This window comes from Chlorocebus sabaeus, chromosome 21 (genome assembly GCF_047675955.1).
Source record: "Chlorocebus sabaeus isolate Y175 chromosome 21, mChlSab1.0.hap1, whole genome shotgun sequence".
NCBI lineage: Eukaryota > Metazoa > Chordata > Mammalia > Primates > Cercopithecidae > Chlorocebus > Chlorocebus sabaeus.
This window is the reverse complement of record NC_132924.1, coordinates 32,005,283-32,019,865: the sequence shown is the minus strand read 5'-3', so window position 1 is coordinate 32,019,865 and position 14,583 is coordinate 32,005,283. Positions and strand designations below refer to the sequence as shown.

The window sequence follows — 14,583 nt, the reverse complement described above, 5'->3', positions numbered from 1 at the left end:
AGAGTGTATTTTATTGTATGACATTATCCCTTAGTAAAGTTGATATAAACTTTTTTTGAGAAATGTTACAAACCCTCAGATATGTAGCTCCATATTTGATTTATTCATATCCTAATTTATTCATTTCTTTCAGAACTCAACAAATGTATATTGAGTACCTATTATGTGCTAGTCTCTGAGCTGTGAGATATGGATACAAAGGTGATGGAGATGGTTCCTGAGGTCATGAATACCACAGTCTAGTCCGGAGGACAAATGTTATATCATTAAACAGATATTGTCATCATTACAACTGTAATAAATGCACAAAGGAAAGGTACATGAGGTTTTGAGAGCTTATAGAAGAGGGTGACCTAGTTGAGATTCAGATAAGTTGTGGCCAAGTTTAGTTGAGATCTGAAAGATGGAGAGGAGTAGATGCTTGGGGTCTTCTTCACAAAGAGGGAAGAGCACATTCAAAAAGCCTGTGACAAGAAGGAATATTGTTGTTGAAGGATCTGAAAGCAGGGCAACATGGCTGGAGGACAGAGATAGAGGGGAGGACTGAGAAAGGCACATTGGAGAGTGGGTCAGGCCAGGCCATGAGGGCCTTCAGACAAAGCTCGGGATCTTGGTATTATCATCACAGCAATGAGAATTCACTGAACTATAGATAATGGGAATTGATAAGATCAGCTTTGGGTTTCAAGACACCCTCCCCGGCCACACTGGGGAGAATGGTTTAGAAGAGAGAAGTGGCATATGATTACAGAGGGAAAAGCTAAGAGGTTCCTGGGAAAGTCCTGGAGAGAGGTGATGATGGGCTCTGGTCTCAGGTAGTGGTACAGATGGGTAAAATTGGACAGATTCAACAGGCTCAACCTCAAGGAGGGTTGATGGGGGAAAAGCAGCTTTACAAAATTTCTGGGTGGTCCAACTAGATGGCGGGGGGAGGGGAGCGGGGGATGGGCAACATAGAGTGGGTCAAGTTTGGAAGGAAGACCCGACGTGTGATTCCAGACCTGTAGCATTTGAGGCTCTTGAACCACCAAGCTCTTTCAGACTTTCTTTTCCCTGAAATGCCCTCCCTTCTGCACTTTCTGACAGGAGAAACTCCATTCATTAATGGATGCCCAGCTCAGGTCTCACAGGCTCCCTCCTTTTCTACAGATAGTTCATCATTTCTTCTCCTGTATTAGCTCTCTCTCCAGGACAAGCTCCTCTCCTACCTAGAATTGCAATATTCTGTTTACAAGCTGTGTTCTCTACTAAGCTGTTGGCTCCCTGGGGGCAGGGCTGTGAATTCATCTTTGCACCCCTAGCACCAGTGCAGTATCACCATAAAATAGCTGATCTGTACATACTTGAGAGATTGAAGTGAGCACATGTGTACGAAACATTTAGTATTTCTGCAGTGCCTTTCTCCTGAAGAGCTCAAGAAGTTACAGAACAGATATAAATCTATGTTTGCAAGCGGAAGGTGTGAAAGGTGAGCTATTGCAGGCATTTGGTGAGCGATGAGAAGAGGAGATTTTTGCTCTTTACCAGGTCGTTGTATAAGTTAGGAATATATTTGGCTGCAGAATTATAAAACTAATTCTCAGAGGCTAAAACAAACATGGGTTATTTTTCTCACGTAGGATATAGTGCATCCAGAGGTGGACAGTTGCACACTTCGGCTCAAGTGCCCAGCAATACCACACTGACTCTATTTTCCAGTGTATTGTCCCAATTATATTGACCTTTTGGCCTCACAGTCTTTGGCTCTTGGTTGCAGTCTGGTTGTAGCATCACTAGGCATTTCATTTGCATTCAAAGCATAAAGAAAGCAGGAAATGGGCCAGGCGCGATGGCTCATGCCTGTAGTCTCAACACTTTGGGAGGCCAAGGTAGGCACATCACCTGAGGTCAGGAGTTCGAGACCAGCCTGGCCAACATGGTGAAACCCCGTCTCTACTAAAAATACAAAAATTACCTGGGCGTGGTGGCAGGTGCCTGTAATCCCAGCTACTCAGGAGGCTGAGGCAGGAGAATCTCTTGCTCTACTAAAAATACAAAAATTACCTGGGCATGGTGGCAGGCGCCTATAATACCAGCTACTCAGAAGACTGAGGCAGGAGAATCTCTTGAACCTGGTAGGCGGAGGTTGCAGCAAGCCAAGATGGTGCCACTGTACTCCAGCCTGTGCAACAAGAGCAAAACTCTGTTTCAAAAAAAAAAAAAAAAAGAGGGAAAAGGAAAGGCAGAACCAGAAAAAAATTTTTCAGAGGCTCCCCACCAGACCCTTCTTTCAACTCATTGGCTAGAACTGGGTCAATGACTTCCTTAGCTGTAAGAAAGAATGGGACATCAGGAAGGGGATTGGCATGGTCATCTTAGATCAATCATAATCCTGGGTTCTGTCACTGGGGAAGAAGTGGAGAATAGGTTGGCAATTGGGAAGACAATTCACAGTGTCTACCACTGAATAAGTGTCATCTACCAGGAATAGCTAGTGCCTTCTTGAAGTCAATTTGTCCTAGTGGAGCTAGGTGGAAATGAATCCCTCTCTAACGTCCGTAGGAACAAGATGCTAATGGTATTGTTACTTCAAATGGATAGAAAACATTGGGCACCTGAATGGAATGCCTCTTGAAGCTTTCAGTCCCAAATGTCCGAACTGATTCCTCACTCACCACCTCCCCATTCCTACAACCAGGCATTTTAAAAAACAAATTCTTTGATCCAATCCAGCATCTCTTAAGACAAATAACAGGCTTTCCATCCAACTGGCTCATGCTTGAGCCGCTCAGGAGATCTGATGGAAACTCTCAAGGCCCATGGCAATGTGTTCTCTAATAGTTTGACTTTTCTTCCTTTTTGAATTAGAACACTGGTGGTTATGTATTTAGTGAGCTTGAGCACTGGCTGGGTCATGTTTTGCGGTTTGGGGTTTTGTTTTGTTTTTTAGTAACAATCACCCATGTAAGAGGGCTTATGAATTTTATGTTGGAAAACTGTTCTTCAGGTTTCATACCTGTGGTCATCTATTATGATTCTAAAGGAGGAAAGGGCAAGAGGAACTCAGGACAAACAGGTGGAAAGCAAGTGCCTCATCAGCTTCCACTCACTACACATAGACGCTTCTTCACCTGAATCAAAGGAGGAAACCATGTTCCTGGCGACACTAGAGTGAAGGACATCAAAACTGTATTATTAAACCTTGCTATAAATATAAGCCAACACATTGCCCAGCTACAAACATGAGTAATTAAGAGATCAGCTAAGGGCTGCTTGGGGAACATTGACAGCGGCCGCTACAGAACTTGAACCTGAAGACAGGCTGCAATCCAAGTGTGAGATCTTCCCTGCTAGCATTAACAGATCCCTCACCTGGGTCTCCAACATTTCACACAAGCCTCAGCACAGCGCTGAGCGCAGGTTTCTCCTCTGCTCTAGACCAGCAGCTCCTTTAGAGTTAGAGACCTTGCCCTGAGGCCCTGCGGAGTGTCTGGCTCATGGCAGATACTCAAACACCGAGGCTGACTGAACAGTCCACGACTACTTGCTTAGCTTCCTCCACTAACAGGAATGCCCAGGACATGGGAAATACAGAATCCTCATCAAACGATCACGGCACCTACAGCAATGCATTCAGCCTCGGACACAAGCTTTCTGCATCCTCCAAGGGCCTGAACAAGAAGTGTGACAGAAGCAAGGTTTTTCGCTCTTCAGGCTTATTTCAGGTTTGTTGTTGTTTCTTTGTTTGGTTTGGTTTGGTTTGGTTTTTTGAGACAGGGTCTCACTCTATCGCCCAGGCTGGAGTGCAGTGGTTCACTGCAACTTTTGCCTCCTGGGCTCAAGCGATCCTTCCACCTCAGCCTCCCGAGTAGCTAGGACTACAGAGCGCCACCATGCCCGGCTAACTTTTGTATTTTTTGGTAGAGGCAGAGCTTCACCATGTTGGCCGGGCTGGTAACTCCTGACCTCAAGTGATCCGCCCACCTCGGCCTCCCAAAGTGCTGGGATCCCAGGCGTGAGCCACCGCGCCCGCCATATTTCAGTTCTCAGTCAGCTTTCTCCTCCCTTCGGCTCCACCTGGGACATTAATCTACCTCCCCAAGCTACCCGGACAATTCTGTCATCACTCAGCTAATTCATACTCACTCTTCAGTTCTTGTAGTCGACGTCAGCTCCTCAAGAAGCCCTCCATGACCTACTCCCCACCCGAAGTCTGGATCGGGTGACCCCTTTGTGAGCCGGCTCAGGAGGCCTCTGACTGTCTCCCCTTAGTTGTGTTGTAATCGCCCATTGGTCGCTTTCTTTTCCTAGACTGTGAACTCCACGAGGGCAAGAGGTAATCTTGTTCTCTCGTCCCCATCGCTCATGACGCCGCCTGGAGCTTAGCAAGGGCTCAACATTTTGTAATAAATTCAAGGAGTGGCGTGTCCCCAGAGTAGCTGTGCTGGGCCGTGTGTCGCCCGCACAACAGCTCCTATCTGGGGAATTCCAGCCTTAGGCCTCAGTCTCTCCGCAGCTGAGACTTGGAACTCTGTACCCGGAGGGCGCGCCCGCCGACTTGGGACCCGCCTCCAGGGTCCCAGAGCGACCCCGCCCGCCCGGGCCGTGTCCCTACCGCGGAGCGGCGGCGGCTCCCAGGCAGGAGACTGCGAGCAGGTGGGGGCGGCGGCCCCGCCTCCGCGTCCCGGCAGCACCAGAGCTGGTGGCCGGGGAGCGAGCCGGGCGCACCGACCGCAGCACCCAGCGCAGCTCGGCCGTAGCGGCGCCGCTTGGAGCACGGGCGCTGCGGGACGGAGCCCGGAGCCAGAGGCGGCGGCGGCGAAGACGTCTGCCGGAGCTCGAGTCCAGTCCAGCCCCCGGCTCCGCCACCTGCAGGTAGCGGCTCCCCGCGCGGGTGCGGGTCGGTGCCCGAGGGTGGAAGGAACGGGCAGTGTAGAGGCGGCCGCCCTGGTCGGTCCCAGAGCAGAGTGGCCCGGCCCGGGACAGAGATCCTGCGCGCGTGGGAGGGCCGGGGAACCTCCGCCGGGCTGCAGCCCCGGGCCCGGGAGGTCGTCGATGTACCTAGCGGCGCTCACGTCCCCCACCCGCACGCTGCCACGCCGCCCCAGCCAGGCTGGGCCGGAACGACACCGCGGGGTGTGGAGCGAGGTTACCGCGGGGTTGCTTGGTGACTTCTCTGGACTGGACTCTCCGGTGAGCAGCCCCTGGCACCGAGGCCGCCTCGGCCTGGTCCTTCGCGACGCTCTGTCTTCTCCGCTTCACCCCCAGAACAAAAGGCTGGGGTCTGGCTGGGGAGGGGGCTGTCGCGGGAAGGGTTGGGGCGGAGTAAAAGAGACCTAGGAAATTGCAGAGCGGGAGGTGGCTTGGAGGATACAGAAGGAGCCCCCTAGTGAGGAAGCCAACTCCAGAGATGTGAAGTGACTTGTCCAAAGTCACACAGCTCATGGGGACAGAGCGCAGGTCTCTGGACGCCCCTCCCAGTGCTCATCTCCAAGCCCCTGACTTGGGGTCAGTAGTCAGACTGTGCTCCAGCAATGCACATTTGGCCACAAATGGGTTTAGGGTCCTTTGGAGGATTGGGGGGTGGGTAGGTAGGCGGCAGAGAAGATTTCCCCCAGTCCCTGACACGCACTCTCTGAAGGTGGCGGGCAGGGCGGGCACCCGGCCGCCCTGGACCTGGAGGAGCGCGGCCCGGCCCCTTGGGCAGGCAGGCACCGGCTCTCAGGAACAGCGCCTTTGTAGGGTGGCGTGCCAGTCGCGTGGGTGTGCCCGTGGCGGGCGCCGGGGCGGCGTGGGGACTGTGTGTGCGGTCTAGAAAGAAGTTCTGCGGGGAAAGGCCAGGAGAGCGATTACAGGCGCGCTGGGACAGTCTGGCCAATCCCTGACATTCAGGGTACATTGTAACTGGCTGCATTGGGGAGGAAAGTTACTCTGTAGCAGGAAGTTAGGCTGTCTCTTCGCCTCTGCCCCTCGGGGGGTCCTTGGCTGTAAATGAGGGCCTTGTTTGGCATGACCTGTGTGATTTAGAAGGTTTGTGCCCCTCCGCCTCCTCCTTTCCAGAATCTTTTGTCACTTTGGAGAGAGGACTGGGAGTGCATTTCTTGTGGCCAGCATTAATAGTTATCACTGGGACTCCTGCCTCCCCTTAATTGTTTTTTAACTTTATCATTACGGAAGAGGTCAGAGGAGAGGTTGTTTTTGGGCCTTGCAAGAAGATAAACTCCAGGTCAATACCTGGGCAGGACATGAAGGAGGCTTCTGGGATGCTAGAAATGCTTCTCACCTTGACCTAAGGAATGGTCACACAGGTGTACACATACAAAAATTACTGAAGTTATACCCTTGAGACTTGTGCACTTATGTAAATTCTACCTCAATGAAAAAGTAAATAAAAAAGTCCACTCATTGTGGTAGCACACAGATTGCTGCAGTTTTCCAGCTAATGCATTTCAAAGATACATTTAAAAACCACAAAAACCAAATCAGAAAAGAAGTGGCGGGCAGGGGCAAAAGAAAGTTAAGAAGTAACTGGAAATGAAACATACACTGCAGATGCCTTTATGTGCATCACCTCCTGTGATTCACAGCAGTTCTTTAATAGAGATATTGTTATTGTGCCCTTTTTACAGATGAGAAAATAAAAGGTCACAGAGGTTAAATTACTTACTCAGGGTAAGAGCCTGGGCACACAGACTTCAAATTCTAGACAGGCAACCTTCAACAGGCAATTTGTGGCCACCTGAATCGGGGCAGAGCGGTCAGGGTGACAGACACTTGTAGGCTGGCTTCCTGCTATTGCCCCCTTTTTGTTCCTTTTAGGAGTCTCTGTTTTCATGTAATTGTGAGTGTGACATTGCGTCACAGATTGCAGTTAGCCGGCAGCAGAAGGAATGGAGGAAGCGTGTGTGTGTGTGTATCTAAGAACATACAGTTATAAGAACAGGGGAAAACCAGCTGGTCTAGCCTGGCAACGTTCTTTTTAGGAGACTTATTGTTCAGAAACCATATAGTACAGGTTGCGAGTTTGCAGTCACTCCAACACATACACAAAGAATAAAGAATATAACATTGGAAAGATCTGAGGAAACAAAATGTGATTAACAGTAGAGGGAAACATAGAATTTTCACCAGGGAGGCACAGTCAACTTTTTTACATTCTAGAATTTATAAATATGTTTATTAATGTTGAAGTTTTTTAAAAAAGAAACCTACACAAATAACTCAGCAAAAGGAAGGAAATGTGCTTTCTAGCAAATGTGTTATAAATATTTAATATACATGAACTTTGGTGCAGAAATATTTGAAACATTAGGGTACAGTAGCCTCAAATCTACGGAGAAATCCTGAGAATTTTGTCCTAATGTGTAGTCTTCTAGTGATTTTATATTTCTGCCTAATATTCAGAACTTAAAGAGGTAGAAACGTGTGTATTTTACCACCAGTTTCAAGTTGCAGAGTTGAATGTTTGTTTTAGGAAGTTTTGGTGTAAAGAACGTCGGTTAAGGGGAACAATTTAGAAATATCTCTGGGCAAGTCCCCTCAGCCCAGTGCCATCGAGCATGGTTCTGCATCACAAAGTTATCTTTAGGCAAGTTTGCCTTGTCACAGTGGTGCTTCTGCCATCTGCCTGCTGGAATATTTAGAAAAGAATCATAATGTTTGACTGACTTTGCCGACAGCATGACAAAACAAACTTCGAGGGGGAACTATTAAATATGACTTAGGGTTGGTGAGAAAGTGATTAATTGCTTTTTATTTAGCCACTGTACAAAACCGAAGAGACAGGTCTTTCCCCAGCCGATGCTGGGCAGGGGCATCACACATGTTTTCTCACTGGCTTCAGCCAGTAGTGCACTTGAAACTCCCCTTTTGCAATTCTAGTTGCGTCTTTCCTTAGACCTGTTCAAGAGGGAACCCGACCATTATGCAGCAGGGGAATTGTGTAGTGAACTGTGGTGTTCAAGTGCCAGGGAGATAAACTGAAGCAGAGTAAACGTGACAAAAATGCCCAGCGGGCATTATGTGGGCCAGGCACTGTGGAGGAAGATTTTCAAGTGCATCTTGAAGGAATGTTCATCTTCCGTGGGTGGTGTTTTCCAGCTAACACCACATCTAGGATGGTGGCATCCAGGAGAGAGTGCCAGGCCTGCCTATGGACTGTGAGAGTCAGCTCTTGGTTAGCTAGGAGGAGGCAGTAGCCAGTCGCAGCGCTTGAGTTTCTGAGGACGTGCGTCTGTGTGAGTGCATGTGTATGTATGAGCAAGGTGCCCAGGTTGCCATCCACTGCTCCTTAAGAGCTAATGGCTAGCTAGCCTTGCCTGGGGCTAGGCTAAGAGCTTTATATGTAGGACATCACTACAACAGCCCTATAGGGAGCTAATTCTTCATGCTTCTTTATGAAAGGGGAGACAGTGGCCGAAGGCTGACTTACTCTCAGAATGATCATGTCACACCCTGCTCTGGTCTTTTATCAGCTCACTCATAACCCTAAGGTGTCCCCGACCTACCTGACTCTCTCTTATTGCACCTGAGCTCCTGGAAGACAGGAACTGTGTTCATCTCCATTCCCAGCACAGCACCTGCCCCATGCCTGGCAAGGGATGGGTACTCCCTAAAGGTTGTTGGATGAATTAAAGGACTGTGTAAGTGGAGGAATGAGTAATTATATGAGTGAGTGAATGAATGATTGAATATCTGGAAGTATGTTCCAAGATCAAAAGCCAGTTATTTGTTGTGTTTTATCTGTTGTTTTAACTTTCACTGTCTCATTCCCTTTTGTTAATATGGCTCATCAGGCATAACTGTATGAATGAGATTTACAATAGGTATCTCCTTTAGGGCTCAGCCTATAAAATCAGAAAGCCTCTGCTTCTTTAAGAAATTATTTATTCTTTTGTATAACTTATGTAAGTCAGAATCCCTAGACTATTTTGCATGAACCTTACATGCATCATTTATTTGCTGTATGATCTTAGACAAGTTACTTAACCTCTCTGTGGTTTGGTTTTCTCATCTACAAAATGAGGATAATGATAGTATTTATCTCATGTTTAAGGCTAACAAGATAGATTTATTCCATTTTTTTGTTTTGTTTTGTTTTGTTTGTTTTTGACAGAGTCTTTCTCTGTTGCCCAAGCTGGAGTGCAGTGGTTTGATCACAGCTCACTACTGCCTCCAGCTCGTAGGCTCAAGTGGTCTTCCCACCTCAGACTCCTGAGGAATTGGAACTACAGGTACGTGCCACTATGCCTGGCTATTTTTTTTTTATTATTTTTTGTAGAAACAGGATCTCACTATACTGCCCAGGCTGATCTCAAACTCCTTGATTTAAGCAGTCCTCCCTCCTCAGCCTCCCAAAGTGCTAGGATTCCAGGTATGATCTGCCTTGCCCAGCTGTAAGATAGATTTGGTACTTAGGACAGTTCCTCATTCATAGCAATGTTCAGTCAATTAGCCATGAATATTTTTATTTTGATGATGATCTGATGCTTTTAAAAATTGTTTGCCTTAAATGTTCCGTGTTCCATAAAGTGTTCAAGGAGTTTACAAAAATAGATAGTAAACAACATAAAATTAATAGATAACGAAACTGAGGTAAAGGGAACGCATGGGTTAGAAAGTGAGATAAAATCAGAGGTAATTTACAGAACCAGAATAGATCGTAAGTTGTGGATAGTTTCCAGAAATGGGAGTAAAAATTTGCCAGAGCTTCCCAGCAGCCAAAACAAAAAAGAAAACATAAATAGTTACCTGATCCACAGTGACCATGAGATAAAAACAGATCAGTTACACAGCTTTTCCTGGTCCTGAAACCTGGGATAACTTTCTCCTGGCAGGTCTTCAAGGCACTCACTGTTGCCATAGAGACCTAAGTCTTCAACATCATCCCTGCCATAAAGACAATGGAAGTGTTGTGGTAGAAGGCAAAAGTAAGTGTTTCCTAGAACTTTATTGACTGCAGTTCCGGAGACATAATCCCACACAGCTCAGTAAAAGCTCTTTGCAGGGCCAAAACACTGTGGTTCAGGGACATTCTGTATTCTTAGCTATGCTTACTGAGTGCCTGGAAGAGCCAGAGTCTTCCTTCCAAAGATTGTAATTCTTGTGAGTAAGGTAGTGAACAATCTCATCTTTAAGAACTTTGGCTCTGGCTGAAGCCATTTAAATGAGCCAGATCAGTTTACCTCATCCAGGAAAAGTCCAAAGGGTGTCATTGTGCACATGTACTCATTAACAGATGATTATGTATTCATGAATTTTCTTAATACTGGCAGTCCATAATTTCTCTTTAACTGCAAAATTTTATCACCTATTTGGAAAAAGAAAAATCCAGTGCTAGAAAGCATAAATATTTTATTTTTTAAACATTTTTTTATTATTGAAATAATCGTGCTTGTGTCTTTTTAGCTCCCCCGCTCCCATGTATATATCCAGATGTGAATTGTATCAGCTGCCAAAGTAAACAACGCCAATCCAGTGCCCACATCCGAATCTAGCTTAAACAGATTTGTTTATTTGTCTTGTGGAATTAGACTCTCAAGAAAGGCAGTCTGGGGCCTATGCAGGAGCTATCTGAGACCGGTGTCCATCCATCTTTCTGCTTCACCACACTTAGCCTGTAGGACTTCACCCTAAATCTGGTTGCCTCATGATGATGATATGTCTGCGGTATCTCTAGGCTTCCATCTGCAGTCTAGGCAAGAAGACAAGGGAAGGTGCAAATAGATAAAAGAATTAACGTCCTTCTATTAGTGAGATTTTACCTTGTTATTCAGCAAGTGATGCACTCCCTAGGACTTCCACCTACATCTCATTGGCCAGAACAGTGTCACAGGGTTGTTCTAAATATATTAGAGTCTGAGAAATCAAATATTTTTAGCTGGGTAAATTGCAACCCCATCACTCAAACTAGGAATTCTGCTGTGAGGAAGAAGAGGGAATGGTTATTGAATAGGCAGCTAGCAATATCAGCCATCTGACTGACTTCCATTGTTAGCCATGTCTCTGATTTAATTAGAAATTACAGAAGGTGACTCAGTAATTTTAAATGTTGTACTTTTCTAGATCTTCATGGAATTAGTGTTAGAGAATGAAATGCACCCAACTGCTTGTGTAAAGATTCTTAAATCGCTATTGTCAGCCTTGCTGCTTCTCTCAATTTCAGATCTAAATTTCCATTTGCCAAAAGTACCTCAAACTCAAAATGTTTTGAATTAAAATCTATTATCTCTGCTCATTGATCACCACTTCCCACTCTCTCTTCCGTCTCCTTGTTTAACACCACATTGTCTTGACCACCAAGGAGCCAAAGGGTCACCCCAGGCTCTCTCTTCTTCCCCATCCCAGACATCCAATCTGATTTCCTCCTTGGCTTTATCCCATTGCCATTACTCTGATTTAAATAAATACCCATCCTTACTCATGTGGGTCCCCAAATTGATATACCTGTTTGCTCTTTCCTCTCCCTACAATTCAGTTTCCACATATAGCCCCATGTTGCTGTTTTTAGAACACAAATGTCTAACAACATCTTTCCTGTCTTTAAAAACCAGCACTTTGGGAGGCCGAGACGGGCGGATCACGAGGTCAGGAGATCGAGACCATCCTGGCTAACACGGTGAAACCCCGTCTCTACTAAAAACACAAAAAACTAGCCGGGCGAGGTGGCGGGCGCCTGTAGTCCCCGCTACTCGGGAGGCTGAGGCAGGAGAATGGCGTGAACCCGGGAGGCGGAGCTTGCAGTGAGCTGAGATCCGGCCACTGCAGTCCAGCCCGGGCGACAGAGCAAGACTCCGTCTCAAAAAAAAAAAAAAAAAAACCTACAAAATAAGGTCCAAAAGCCCAGCTCTTGACAGCCTGGCCTTGTGAGCTTCCTGCCACAACCCCCAAGCCGCAGTGCCCATGCACTCACACAGGGCAGGACTCTGCTCATACCCTCCTCTGCTTCAGTCATGGAAGGCCTGGCTCAGACTTTCTGACACTTTTTACTTACCCATAACTTATGGCACAATTAAATAAATTTTCATGTATGCTTCCAAACTATTTTGTGTTTCTATTCATATTTTTTGCCCTGGATTCTTTTGTCCTGATATTAATAATGCTACAACAGTTTTTTTTCTTAAAAATCAGTTTTATTGAGCTATAATTCACATACCATAAGATTCAGCGTTTTAAAATACACAATTTCAGTGGCTTTTAGAATTTCCACAGTTGTGCAACCATCGCCATTATTTAATTCCAGACTTTTTCATCACCCCAAGAAGAAACCTGTTAACAGTAGCTTCTCATCTCCCTCCCCTCAATCCTTGACAACCACTAATCTATTTGTTATTTCTATAGACATTTCCTGTAAACGGAATATTATAATATGTGGCCTTTTTGGTAAGATAATTTTTTTTTTTTTTTTTTTTTTTTTTTTTTTTTGAGATGGGGTTTCACTCTGTCACCCGGGCTGGAGTCCAATGGTGCTATCCCAGCTCACTGCAGCCTCGACCACGCAGGCACAGGTGATCCTCCTGCCTTAGCCTCCCAGGTAGCTGGGACTACGGGCACGTGCCATGACACCCAGCTAATTTTTGTATTTTTAGTAGAGATGGGGTTTTGCCATGTTTGCCAGGCTGGTTTCAAACTCCTAGGCAAGCGATCTGTCCGCCTCCGCCTCCCAAAATGAATTTAATAATCTGTTTACAGTTATTATGATTACTCATATACTGGAACTTATTTTGTGTTTTCTTGTATACCCTGTGCTTTATTATTACTTCTTTTTTTTTCCCCCCTTCCTTTTCTGCCTTCTCCTACAAAAGTGCCTGGCACATAGTAACCCTCAGTAAGTGTTACAAGCTATCATTTGTGGGCAGGAACCATGTAGCTATGAATTTATTTATTCATCAGACATTTATTGATTACCTGCTACTCATGTTTATAGTTTCGCTGCATGGCTAGCTTAGTGCCTAACAGGTAGAAGAAGCTCGGTACGGTATTTACTGCATTGCATGGACTGTGCAGAGACTGATATGCTTGTCGAGGGCTGGAGAGTCATGGAAAGCACACAGGCTTGGGACCAAATTCCCTTGGGTTAGTTCTGATTTTGTCACATCGTAGCTATTTGATCTTGGGTGATTACTTTATGTCTTTGAGTCTTCATTTCCTCACCTGTGAAGTGGGGATGATAACATCTGTTGTGAAGAGTCGTTTTGGGGGATGAGAGATAGTTGTGTAAGTGACAATCAGAATTGCTAGTGTAGGGAATATGCTCAGTACACGTGAACTATTGTTTTTCTTGGTGAACTGTTTAACAGAGCACCCTCCCAACTATGTACATCAGTATTGAAGCACCAACCATGACTGCCCAGGGAATTAAGTTGTAGTCAAAAATGAAACTGGCCCCTTTCCTATGTGGCTGATGTAAGTTATTACCACCCTATTAGAAGAAGGGACATTTTCCCCTCACATGGTAGAACCAAGGAAAAGAATCAGAAGTGTACTTTCTTCTTCCTTTTAACAACAGGAGTCGATTTTAAGTCTCTGGTGTCCCTTAAAGCTTCCGTTTATTCTAACACTCGTTTAAACGTTTCAATGAAACGTTTTTGTTTCAGTCATGCTTCTCTCCAGTGATTCAGAGAAAAAATAAAGTAGCTTCAGAAATAGGTAAGACAACTACCTAGAAAAAGAGAAGTTTAGTGAGCTTGAAGACAGGCTATTTGGAAATACACAGTCAGAGGAGACAAAAAACAAACAAACAAACAAAACAAAACAACAACAAAAAAAAAACAGTAAGACAAGACAAGCGAGCAACCATTTTTTCCTGAGTTTCAAATTCACTTTTCCCACATTTTAAAAGTTTTGCTCCACTCTTTGTTGCTGTTGTTCTGGTTTTCACCCAAATGTGTATGTCTTGAGGTTAGAAATTTGACTGCAGATATAGAAGGAAGGCTAGAGTGGCCTGGGTTTATTGCCTCTTGTCCTTCCTGGCATGTATGCATGCTCAGTGAGTTTTAAGGGATGGTGTTTGATCTGCAATTATTTTGACAGTATCTGTATGAACTACATATGTCTAAAAAAGACGGGCCAGGATACCTGTCCATAGGATCTATGGGTGCAGTATTTTGTGGCTGGGGGACTAGAGTCCCCACGTGTTATTTCAGACATGTGCACCTTCTCGCCAGTATGCTTGTGTTCTCACAGGTAATGAATGACAAGGGTCAGCTACAGCTGGAACCAACTTACAAATGATCCATGCCTAATAGAGCATCATGTCTTAAAACCATTCCTTGTTGTGCATTAACCATGTGATAACAGAAGAATTAAACTGTAGGGGTTATGACTGGTTTGGGGAGAATTATTTTATTCTGCTCTTGCCTATTTTCCTAGTGCACCTGGTCAGTCGCCTCTAACTTGTGGATGGCTGTAGTGGTGATTTCAGCTGTCCCAGGAAGTCTGTGTGCAAGGCCAGCACAGCAAATCCCACCCTCAGTGCTGAGTCCTCCTCTCGATGGCTCCAGCAGCTGCTCATTTGGACCAAATTGTCAAGATCATTTTAATCTTTTTCTTTCTTTCTTTATATTTGCCTTTTAGGTGTAAAGAGATCTCCTAATTCAGATAGTT

At 45.6% G+C, this 14,583-nt stretch overlaps 1 protein-coding gene across 1 annotated transcript in view; it reads left to right on the top strand.

The window, feature by feature from the left end:
* Window positions 1–3,658: 3,658 nt before the first annotated feature.
* WIPF3 (WAS/WASL interacting protein family member 3) overlaps window positions 3,659–14,583 on the top strand; it is a 112,129-nt gene continuing 101,204 nt past the window's right edge. Inside the window, exon 1 of the mRNA XM_073009009.1 lies at window positions 3,659–4,854. The gene's annotated coding sequence lies outside the window, so the exon portion shown is untranslated. The remainder of the gene's footprint in view (window positions 4,855–14,583) is intronic.